The following is a 9,181-nucleotide window of genomic DNA, read 5'->3' as shown; positions in this document are numbered from 1 at the left end:
ACTTAGGCGAAACGGATTCGCAGCTAAGCCTCCGAGTGGGAGTCTGGCTAGGCGAGCACATGGCTGCAGCTAAGCCTCCGAGTGGAAGGCTGGCTTACCACTCGGTAGGATTTTTACAACTTAGGCGAGCACATGGCTGCAGCTAAGCCCCCGAGTGAGAGGATTGCTCTTCACTCGGTAGGATTTTTATAACTTAGGCGAGCACATGGCTGCAGCTAAGCCTCCGAGTGGAAGGCTGGCTTACCACTCGGTAGGATTTTGATAACTTAGGCGAAACGGATTCGCAGCTAAGCCTCCGAGTGGGAGTCTGGCTCACCACTCGGTAGGATTTTTACAAACTTAGGCGAAACGGATTCGCAGCTAAGTCACCCACTGAGGGGAATTTCATTGGACAAAAATAAAAAGTGACAGATATTATGGAGGAACTATGACACTATTATTTTGAGGTCCATGAACTACAAAAGTACTTTATTGCAACTCATCCAAATGATAAAACTTAAGTGTAGAATGGGCGGAGTAGCTCCGCGTTCCAAGCTCGGGGCTCGTCGAAATTATGCTCGACGTTGTAAAGACGGTATGCCCCATTGTGGAGGACCTTGGTGACTATGAAGGGGCCTTCCCAAGAAGGAGCAAGCTTGTGTGGTTTGTGCTGATCCACTCGGAGAACCAAATCTCCTTCCTGGAAGGCTCGACCTCTCACATTTCGGGCGTGGAAACGGCGCAGATCTTGTTGGTAGATGGTCGACCGGATCAGAGCCATCTCCCTTTCTTCCTCTAAAAGGTCGACTGCGTCCTGCCGCGCTTGTTCAGCTTCTGCTTCGTTGTAGATTTCGACTCGGGGAGCATTATGCAGAAGATCACTTGGTAAGACCGCTTCGGCTCCGTAGACCAAGAAGAATGGAGTTCTTCCGGTCGACCGATTAGGTGTGGTCCGCAGTCCCCAGAGTACAGAGGGAAGTTCATCGACCCAAGCTCCAGCCGCGTGTTTGAGATCACGCATCAGTCGAGGCTTCAATCCCTTAAGAATCAGTCCATTAGCTCGTTCTGCTTGTCCATTCGACTGCGGATGGGCGACTGATGCGTAGTCGACCCGTGTGCCCTGGGAGTCGCAGAAAGCTCTGAATTCCTCTGAGTCAAAGTTCGACCCATTATCCGTAATGATGCTGTGCGGGACTCCATATCTGAATATTAGTTCCCTGATGAAGCTAACAGCAGTACCGGTGTCAAGGCTCTTGATTGGTTTAGCCTCGATCCACTTGGTGAACTTGTCGACTGCCACCAGTACATGCGTGAAACCGCTTCGTCCTGTTCTCAAAGGACCGACCATGTCCAGCCCCCAAACTGCAAAAGGCCAGACGAGTGGGATAGTCTTCAAAGCTGACGCAGGCTTGTGCGACATATTCGAGTAGAACTGACATCCCTCGCACTTATCCACTATCTCTTTTGCCATCTCATTCGCCTTGGGCCAGTAAAATCCGGCTCGGTATGCTTTGGCTACGATGGTCCGAGAGGACGCATGATGACCACAGGTCCCCGAGTGAATATCATTGAGGATGAGTCGACCTTCTTCTGGTGTTATGCACTTCTGACCGACTCCAGTCGCGCTTTCTCTGTATAATTGTCCTTTGATTACGGTAAAGGCCTTAGATCGACGGACGATCTGTCGAGCCTCTTCCTCATCCTCCGGAAGCTCTTTCCTCAAGATATATGCGACATACGGAATCGTCCAGTCGGGAATGACCACCAAAACCTCCATGATCAAGTCGACCACCGCTGGGATTTCAACTTCAGTCGGATCTGTGGCGCTCTTGGGCTGCGGAGTTTCTTCGATGAAAGGATCTTCTTTGACTGACGGAGTGTGTATATGCTCCAAGAACACACCACTCGGAATGGCTTCTCTCTTGGAACCTATCTTTGCTAGATCATCAGCTGCTTGATTTTTCAGTCGGGGTATATGATGGAGCTCCAACCCCTCGAACTTCTTTTCCAGCTTCCTCACTGCACTGCAGTATCCAGTCATGGCTGGGCTTCTCACGTCCCACTCTTTCATCACCTGATTGACCACTAAATCCGAGTCGCCATAGACCATTAGGCGACGGACGCCGAGTGAAATGGCCATGCGCAACCCATATAGGAGGGCCTCATATTCTGCCTCATTGTTGGAGGAATCAAAGTGAATCTGGAGCACATATCTGAGCTTATCTCCTCTGGGGGAAACCAGGACAACCCCAGCACCGGAACCATTCAACATCTTGGAGCCATCAAAAAACATGGTCCAATGCTCCGAGTGAACTTCAGTCGGCTGCTGTTGTTCAGTCCACTCGGCGAGGAAATCTGCTATCGCCTGGGACTTAATGGCTTTCTTTGCCTCAAACTTGATATCAAGGGGAAGAAGTTCAATCGCCCATTTGGCCACTCGACCAGTTGCATCTCTGTTGTGCAAAATCTCTGATAGTGGAGCGTCGCTGACGATTGTGATGGAATGGTCAGAGAAATAATGAGCAACCTTCTTTGTGGTCATGTATATTCCATACACAAGCTTCTGATAATGAGGATATCTCTGCTTGGATGGAGTCAAGACTTCAGACAAATAATACACTGGGCGCTGAACTTTGAGAGCTTTTCCTTCTTCTTCCCGCTCGACCGTTAGCACAGTACTGACGACTTGTCCTGTGGCTGCGATGTAGAGCAACAGAGGCTCTTTGCTGATTGAAGCAGCAAGCACCGGCTGGGTGGAGAGCAGAGCTTTTAGCTCGGCAAACGCTGCATCAGCTTCTGGAGTCCACTCGAACTTGTCAGCCTTCTTCATCAGTCGGTAAAGAGGCAGTGCCTTTTCACCGAGTCGTGAGATGAATCGACTTAATGCGGCCAAGCATCCAGTAAGCTTCTGGACATCGTGCACTCGCACAGGGCGTTTCATTCGGAGAATAGTGCCAATCTTCTCTGGGTTAGCGTCGATTCCCCGTTCGGAAACGAGAAAACCGAGTAACTTGCCACCAGGAACTCCAAATGTGCACTTTGATGGATTGAGCTTGATATCATACCTTCTGAGGTTGGCAAATGTTTCTGCGAGGTCAGCGAGCAGGTCGGAACCTTTTCGTGACTTGACAACAATATCATCCATATAAGCTTCCACATTCCGACTGATTTGAGTGAGTAGACACTTCTGAATCATTCGCATAAATGTGGCTCCGGCATTCTTGAGGCCGAATGGCATGGTGATATAGCAGAAGCACCCGAATGGAGTGATGAAAGCTGTTTTTACCTCATCGGGCCCGTACAGACGGATCTGGTGGTACCCGGAGTAAGCATCTAAAAAGGACAACCTCTCGCATCCCGCGGTCGAGTCAACAATTTGATCTATGCGAGGGAGAGGAAAGTGATCTTTCGGGCAGGCCCGGTTGATGTGCTTGAAATCAATGCACATTCGGAGCGACTTGTCCTTCTTAGGAACCATGACGACATTAGCGAGCCACTCGGAGTGGTATATCTCTCGGATAAATCCTGCCGCCAACAGTCGAGCCACTTCTTCACCAATGGCTTTTCTCTTCTGGACGGCGGACCGCCGAAGATGCTCTTTGACTGGTTTGGCAGATGAGTCGACTCTTAAGCGATGCTCAGCCAGCCCCCTGGGAACACCTGGCATGTCAGCGGGCTTCCATGCAAAAATGTCCCAGTTCTCACGGAGGAACTGGATGAGCGCTTCTTCCTATTTTGGGTCGAGTGTCGTGGAGATGCGGGTCGGAGCTGCTTCGGGGTCGGTCGGGTGAATGTGAACAGGCTTCGTCTCACCGGACGACTGGAATGCAGACTCTGTGGCGGGCTTCTTGGATCACAGCAAGTCACTCGGATCTGCGTTTTGCTTGTATTCTTCGAACTCGACTGTTGTCACCTGGGAATCTGCAATCTTGGAGCCCTTCTGAAAGCACTCTTCTGCCTTTTTCCTATCACCGGTGACAGTGATCACACCTTTGGGACCGGGCATCTTCAATTTGAGGTACACGTAACATGGTCGAGCCATGAACCGTGCATAGGCTGGTCTCCCCAAAATGGCATGATATGCACTCTGAAAATCCACGACCTCAAACGTCAACTTTTCTTTGCGAAAATGCTTCGAATCACCAAACACCACGTCCAAAGCTATCTGGCCGAGTGACTCGGCCTTCTTCCCTGGTATAACTCCATGGAAGCTCATGTTACTAGTGCTCAGTCGGGACATCGGAATGCCCATACCTTTCAATGTGTCAGCATACAATAAGTTCAGCCCACTTCCACCATCCATCAGCACCTTTATCAGTCGAGTGCCTTCGACAACTGGATCGACCACCAAAGCTTGCCTCCCAGGGGTGGCAATATGAGTCGGGTGATCAGATTGGTCGAATGTGATGGGTGTTTGAGACCACTTCAGATAATTTGCCTTTGCTGGGGCAACCATGTTCACCTCTCGGTTAATCACTTTCAGTCGACTTCTGCTTTCCACATCTGCAAAGATCATCAGAGTGGAGTTGATATGCGAATATCCTCCCTCACTGTCCTCTTTGTCTTCGGCCTTGTCCGACTCCTTCTCCTTGTCCTTAGACTGTTTTCCCTGAAACTGCTGGATCAGGAGTCGACATTGGCGAGTGGTGTGCTTTGGGTAAATGATATTCCCCTCTTCGTCTTTCTTCGTGTGAATGTGACATGGCATATCCAACACGTCGTTCCCTTCTTTATCCTTTACCTTCTTGGGGTTCCAGGATCCTTTTGGTTTCCCCTTAAACTTTCCTTGAGTCACGGCCAGAGCCTCTCCAGGAGCTGCCGGTTCAGCCTTCCGCTTCTGTTTCCGACTGGTGTTTCCCTTTTCCGACTGACTCGGCTTGTGCTTGCCGCTTCGGAGTCGGTCTTCTTCTTCGCCATTGGCGTACTTGGTAGCAATCTCCATCATCCGACTCAAGGTCATGTCACCGGTTCGACCAAATTTCAAACTCAGTTCTCTGTTCTTGACGCCGTCTTTGAAGGCGCATACTGCCTGATGATCAGAGACATTTTCTGCAGTGTGATGCAAAGTGATCCACCTCTGAATATACTCTCTGAGAGTCTCATTAGCTTTCTGCACGCAAACTTGCAACTCTGTCAATCCAGCTGGTCGCTTGCAAGTCCCTTCAAACGTTCTGACGAACACTCGGGACAGATCTTCCCAAGTGTAAATGCTGCTAGGAGGTAATTGAGTCAACCATGCCCTGGCAGAACCTTCCAACATGAGGGGCAAATGCTTCATGGCCACCTCGTCGTTCCCACCACCAATCTGAACTGCCACTCGGTAGTCTTCAAGCCAAGTTTCAGGCTTAGACTCACCAGTGAACTTGCTGACTCCTGTTGCCAACCTGAAATTGGGGGGGATAACTGCGGCTCTGATAGCTCTGCTGAAACATTCAGGACCAGAAACATGCACTCGACTGCTTGTGGGTACATCTCTGTCGAGTACGCCTCGATGGGCTCTGTTCCGGTCGACCAACCCTTGCACGATAATGGATCGCGCGTTGAAGCTTGGCTCTCTGGGGTCAACTGGAACCCTACGCCCTGTACTGTACTACGCCTATCATCTGGCTGCCGAGGAGCGTAAGACCCACCCCTCGGAGGGGAATAGGGCACTCGACGCCTATCATCTCGGTCGAGTCTGTCGCCATATTGATCTCGCCGATTCTCACGCCCTTCGCGCCGCGGAGGCGATCTGGGGCTGTGAGCCGACTGAACCGTATTCACAGTGACGGATCGACTGTGAATTCTGTTGCGCGACTGAGACACGGCTGAATTCTGATCTCCTGCTGCCCGGAGCAGATCCCTGATCTGCAGCAAACCTCTGCCAGCTTCCGACTGCGAAGGCTGGATGGACTCTGCTATACGGGTCGCAGCTGCTAAATTCTGAATTGGGGTTCGATATACCTGAGTCGGCGGGAAGAGTTGACGTCGACTGGTGTCGGGAACTCGTTGCCGCGCGCGCTCGTCGAGTGCTCGCTGAAGGTTCTCCAGTCGAGTGCGCTCGGCCAAATTGGCCAGACGCGCCTCCTCCAAGGCACGAGCCTCGGGGGTTTCTCCTGCGATGGGAATACGCAGGGGATCCTCGTTCCTGCGGCGAAGTTCCTCCCTTTGCAGAGAGTCGAGTGGCTCGGGCTGGTACTCTTCGTAGCCTCGTGCAGGGTCGCCGCCGTCACCTGCTCCACCACCACGGGCGAAGCCAGGAGGGCTGTGGGGCCCGTCGACCATCAAGATTTCCGCCGCTGGATCACTGCTTCCGCACTCGGATGCAGTCTCTATGGAGCCAGTCGACTGATCGAACAAGCCGTAGAGAGATTCGCTGGGCTCGATTGCCGCAACTTGGGTAGTGGCCGATTGGCGAGCCACCGGGTGACTCACCCATCGCTGAAGCCTCGACCGGCCTGAGCGCTTGCGCTGGCGGGAGACCGGGAGGGTGGACGATGGAGGAGCCGACCGATACTGGGTCGACGGTTGCCGCAGCAGAACGCCGCGGACACATGCGCGAAAATGCGTCGCACCGCGAACGGGGAGCGCATCTACGTCGAGTGGAGCCTCCTGGAGCCATGCGGAGTCGTCGGCGATGAAGGTGAGAGTGCCGAGACGGATCTCTTGACCCTCGACCAAAACTCCAGCAGACACCATGATGAAAGTACTCGGAAGAATCGCAACTTCTCCACAAAATCGCTAAAACACCCGCCCCACGGTGGGCGCCAACTGTCGTGGTTCTAAGCCTGACAGTAGAGTGGGGGGTAGGTACGGAGAGGCAAGGTCCTAGCTATGGAGAGGTTGTAAGCACAAAGGATGTACGAGTTCAGGCCCTTCTCGGAAGAAGTAACAGCCCTACGTCTCGGAGCCCGAAGGCGGTCGAGTGGATTATGAATGTATGAACTACAAGGTGCCGAACCCTTCTGCCTGTGGAGGGGGTGGCTTATATAGAGTGCGCCAGGACCCCAGCCAGCCCACGTAGGAGAGGGTTTAAGGTGAGTTAAACGCCCCACATAAAGGCCTTTACTATCATAAAGTCTACTTGATTACAGGCCGTTGCAGTGCAGAGTGCCTCTTGACCTCCTGGTGGTCGAGTGAGTCTTCGTGGTCGAGTCCTTAAGGCCAGTCGAGTGAATCTTCGTTGGTCGACTGGAAGGCGACCTCTTCTAAGGATGTCATGGGGTAAGTTACTTGGATCAGGTCCATGACCCTACCCTAGGTACATAACCCCATCACCCGGTTCCTTCGCACCACCGCGCTCTCCGCCGTGCTCCGGCGACCAGCAACAAGGTCACGCCACTGGCCACCCCACCTCCAAGGCTGGCCCCGGGGAAGACCCGCTCCGCGCGAAGGGGCCTGTCATGGGGTCGTCGCCAGCACCCTCCGCCTTTGGCGGCCGGGCGCGGCCGCCACCGCCTGCGGCGGCAGCGGTCGGGGGAGGAGATCCGGCGGCTTCTGGTTTAGGGATTTGGGGGCCTCCGGAGCCGCACGCGCGTGCGACCCGGGAGGCAGGAGCTTGCTGCTCTACTGATCGGCGGATTTGACTCAGTTAAGTGTGTTTATGATAGTTGGGGTCCGCTTTTCACTGACGTGGCGTAACATTTTCTCAAAAAGAGCGCTAGATGGGTCAAAAGGCAAGAACACCCCCAACATCCTTTCCCCATACCGCCCAGGCCCTTCCCCCGTCTCCTCGCTCCCGCAGCCGTCCGAGGAGAGGATCCCGCACGCTGCCGCAAGTGGTAACTCGTCGGAGCAGATGAAGCCGGCAAACTGCTGAGGAGGGCGCATCACGGTTCATTTCTTGGACTTGAAGTCGAACACCCACAATGCGTGCCTGCCGCAGCGTTCCTTGAACTCGATAGCGCCGGTCGCCACCACGCACCTGCCGCAGCCGTCACTCGACTCCACATGATGTGCCGGCCTCGAGACCAGGCGGGTAAGGGCCCACCTCGAGCCAGCCCCCGGCGCTCCCACTCCACTCCACCACGGTGGTGGTGCCCTCGGTGCACCACACGCGGTCGCGCACCACCACGCGAGCCGCCGACGTCGGTGCGTGCACGTGCTCCAGGTGCCGCCACCTCCGGCGAGGGATGCCGCGTTGTTGCCGCGATTTGGCCCGCATCACCGCCACCTCGTCCGGATCCGGCGAGGGATGCCGCGTCACGGCCTCGATTTGGGCTCCCGCGCAAGGAGACGCCCCGTGCGAGTTGCCGGACCCGGCGAGGGATGTTGCGCCGCGACCCCGATTTGCCCTCCACCGTGAGGAGCCGTCCAACGTTGGCTGCCGGATCCGGCGAGGGGTGCCGCCCCCTCCCCCCCGATTTGGCCTGCTGCGCGAGGAGGCGCCCGACGCTGGCTGCGTTGACCGCCCCAACCAGTTGCGAGGATGGACGTGGGCTGATTGCTTTTTCTTTTTTGATTTAGGGGTGTCTCTGTAAAATCTATGGACTAGTTTGTAAAATTATATTAAAATTGAGCTGGCACGAAATGTTACGCCACGTAGGCAAAAAAAGGCCCCATTTGTCATAAACGCGCTTAACCGAGCCAAATCCGCCGATCAGTGATTTTTGCAAAACAATTACGCTAGACGTGGTGCTTTCTGCAGCGAATCTGTATCCTAGTGTTTTTCGCAAACCTAGCCCTCAAAGTGGTGGTTTTATACAATTTACTCGTTCGATCAGCAGTGACCTCACAGACATACTATTCGTCCTTCGAGGGGGCGTCACTGAAGAAGAAAATCAGTTGACTTTGTTTGCAAGGGCATCACTTTGCTAGATAATTCAAACTGAACTTCTAATGGCGGGTACGACGAGGCGAGCTTGTTTCTTGTTTGGAGGGGCATTCATCATGTGCTACTAGACTATTTTGAAATGAAATCCTAATTGACAAAGATACTGCCGTGCTATTTTTTTAAAGGAAAGACAAAGGTAGTATTAAGATGGCATAGGATTGTTGGTGCTTTGTCTTCTCTCTGTCATCCCGTTCTCTTAACCGAAAGCACATATCCTGTCCCTTCTGTCCCGTGCTGGCTGGCTGGATCATGTACTCCCTTCATTCTGAAATACTTGTCGGAGAATTGCGTAAAAATGGATGTATCTAAACGTAAAATACGTCTAGATACATCCGTTTCTCCGACAAGTATTTCCGGACGAAGGAAGTAGTAAAATATGTGCTCCTCCTG

This window comes from Triticum dicoccoides, chromosome 7B, assembly GCF_002162155.2.
Source record: "Triticum dicoccoides isolate Atlit2015 ecotype Zavitan chromosome 7B, WEW_v2.0, whole genome shotgun sequence".
Taxonomy (NCBI): Eukaryota; Viridiplantae; Streptophyta; class Magnoliopsida; order Poales; family Poaceae; genus Triticum; species Triticum dicoccoides.
The sequence above is the reverse complement of the archived record's forward strand: the minus strand, read 5'-3'. Positions refer to the sequence as shown.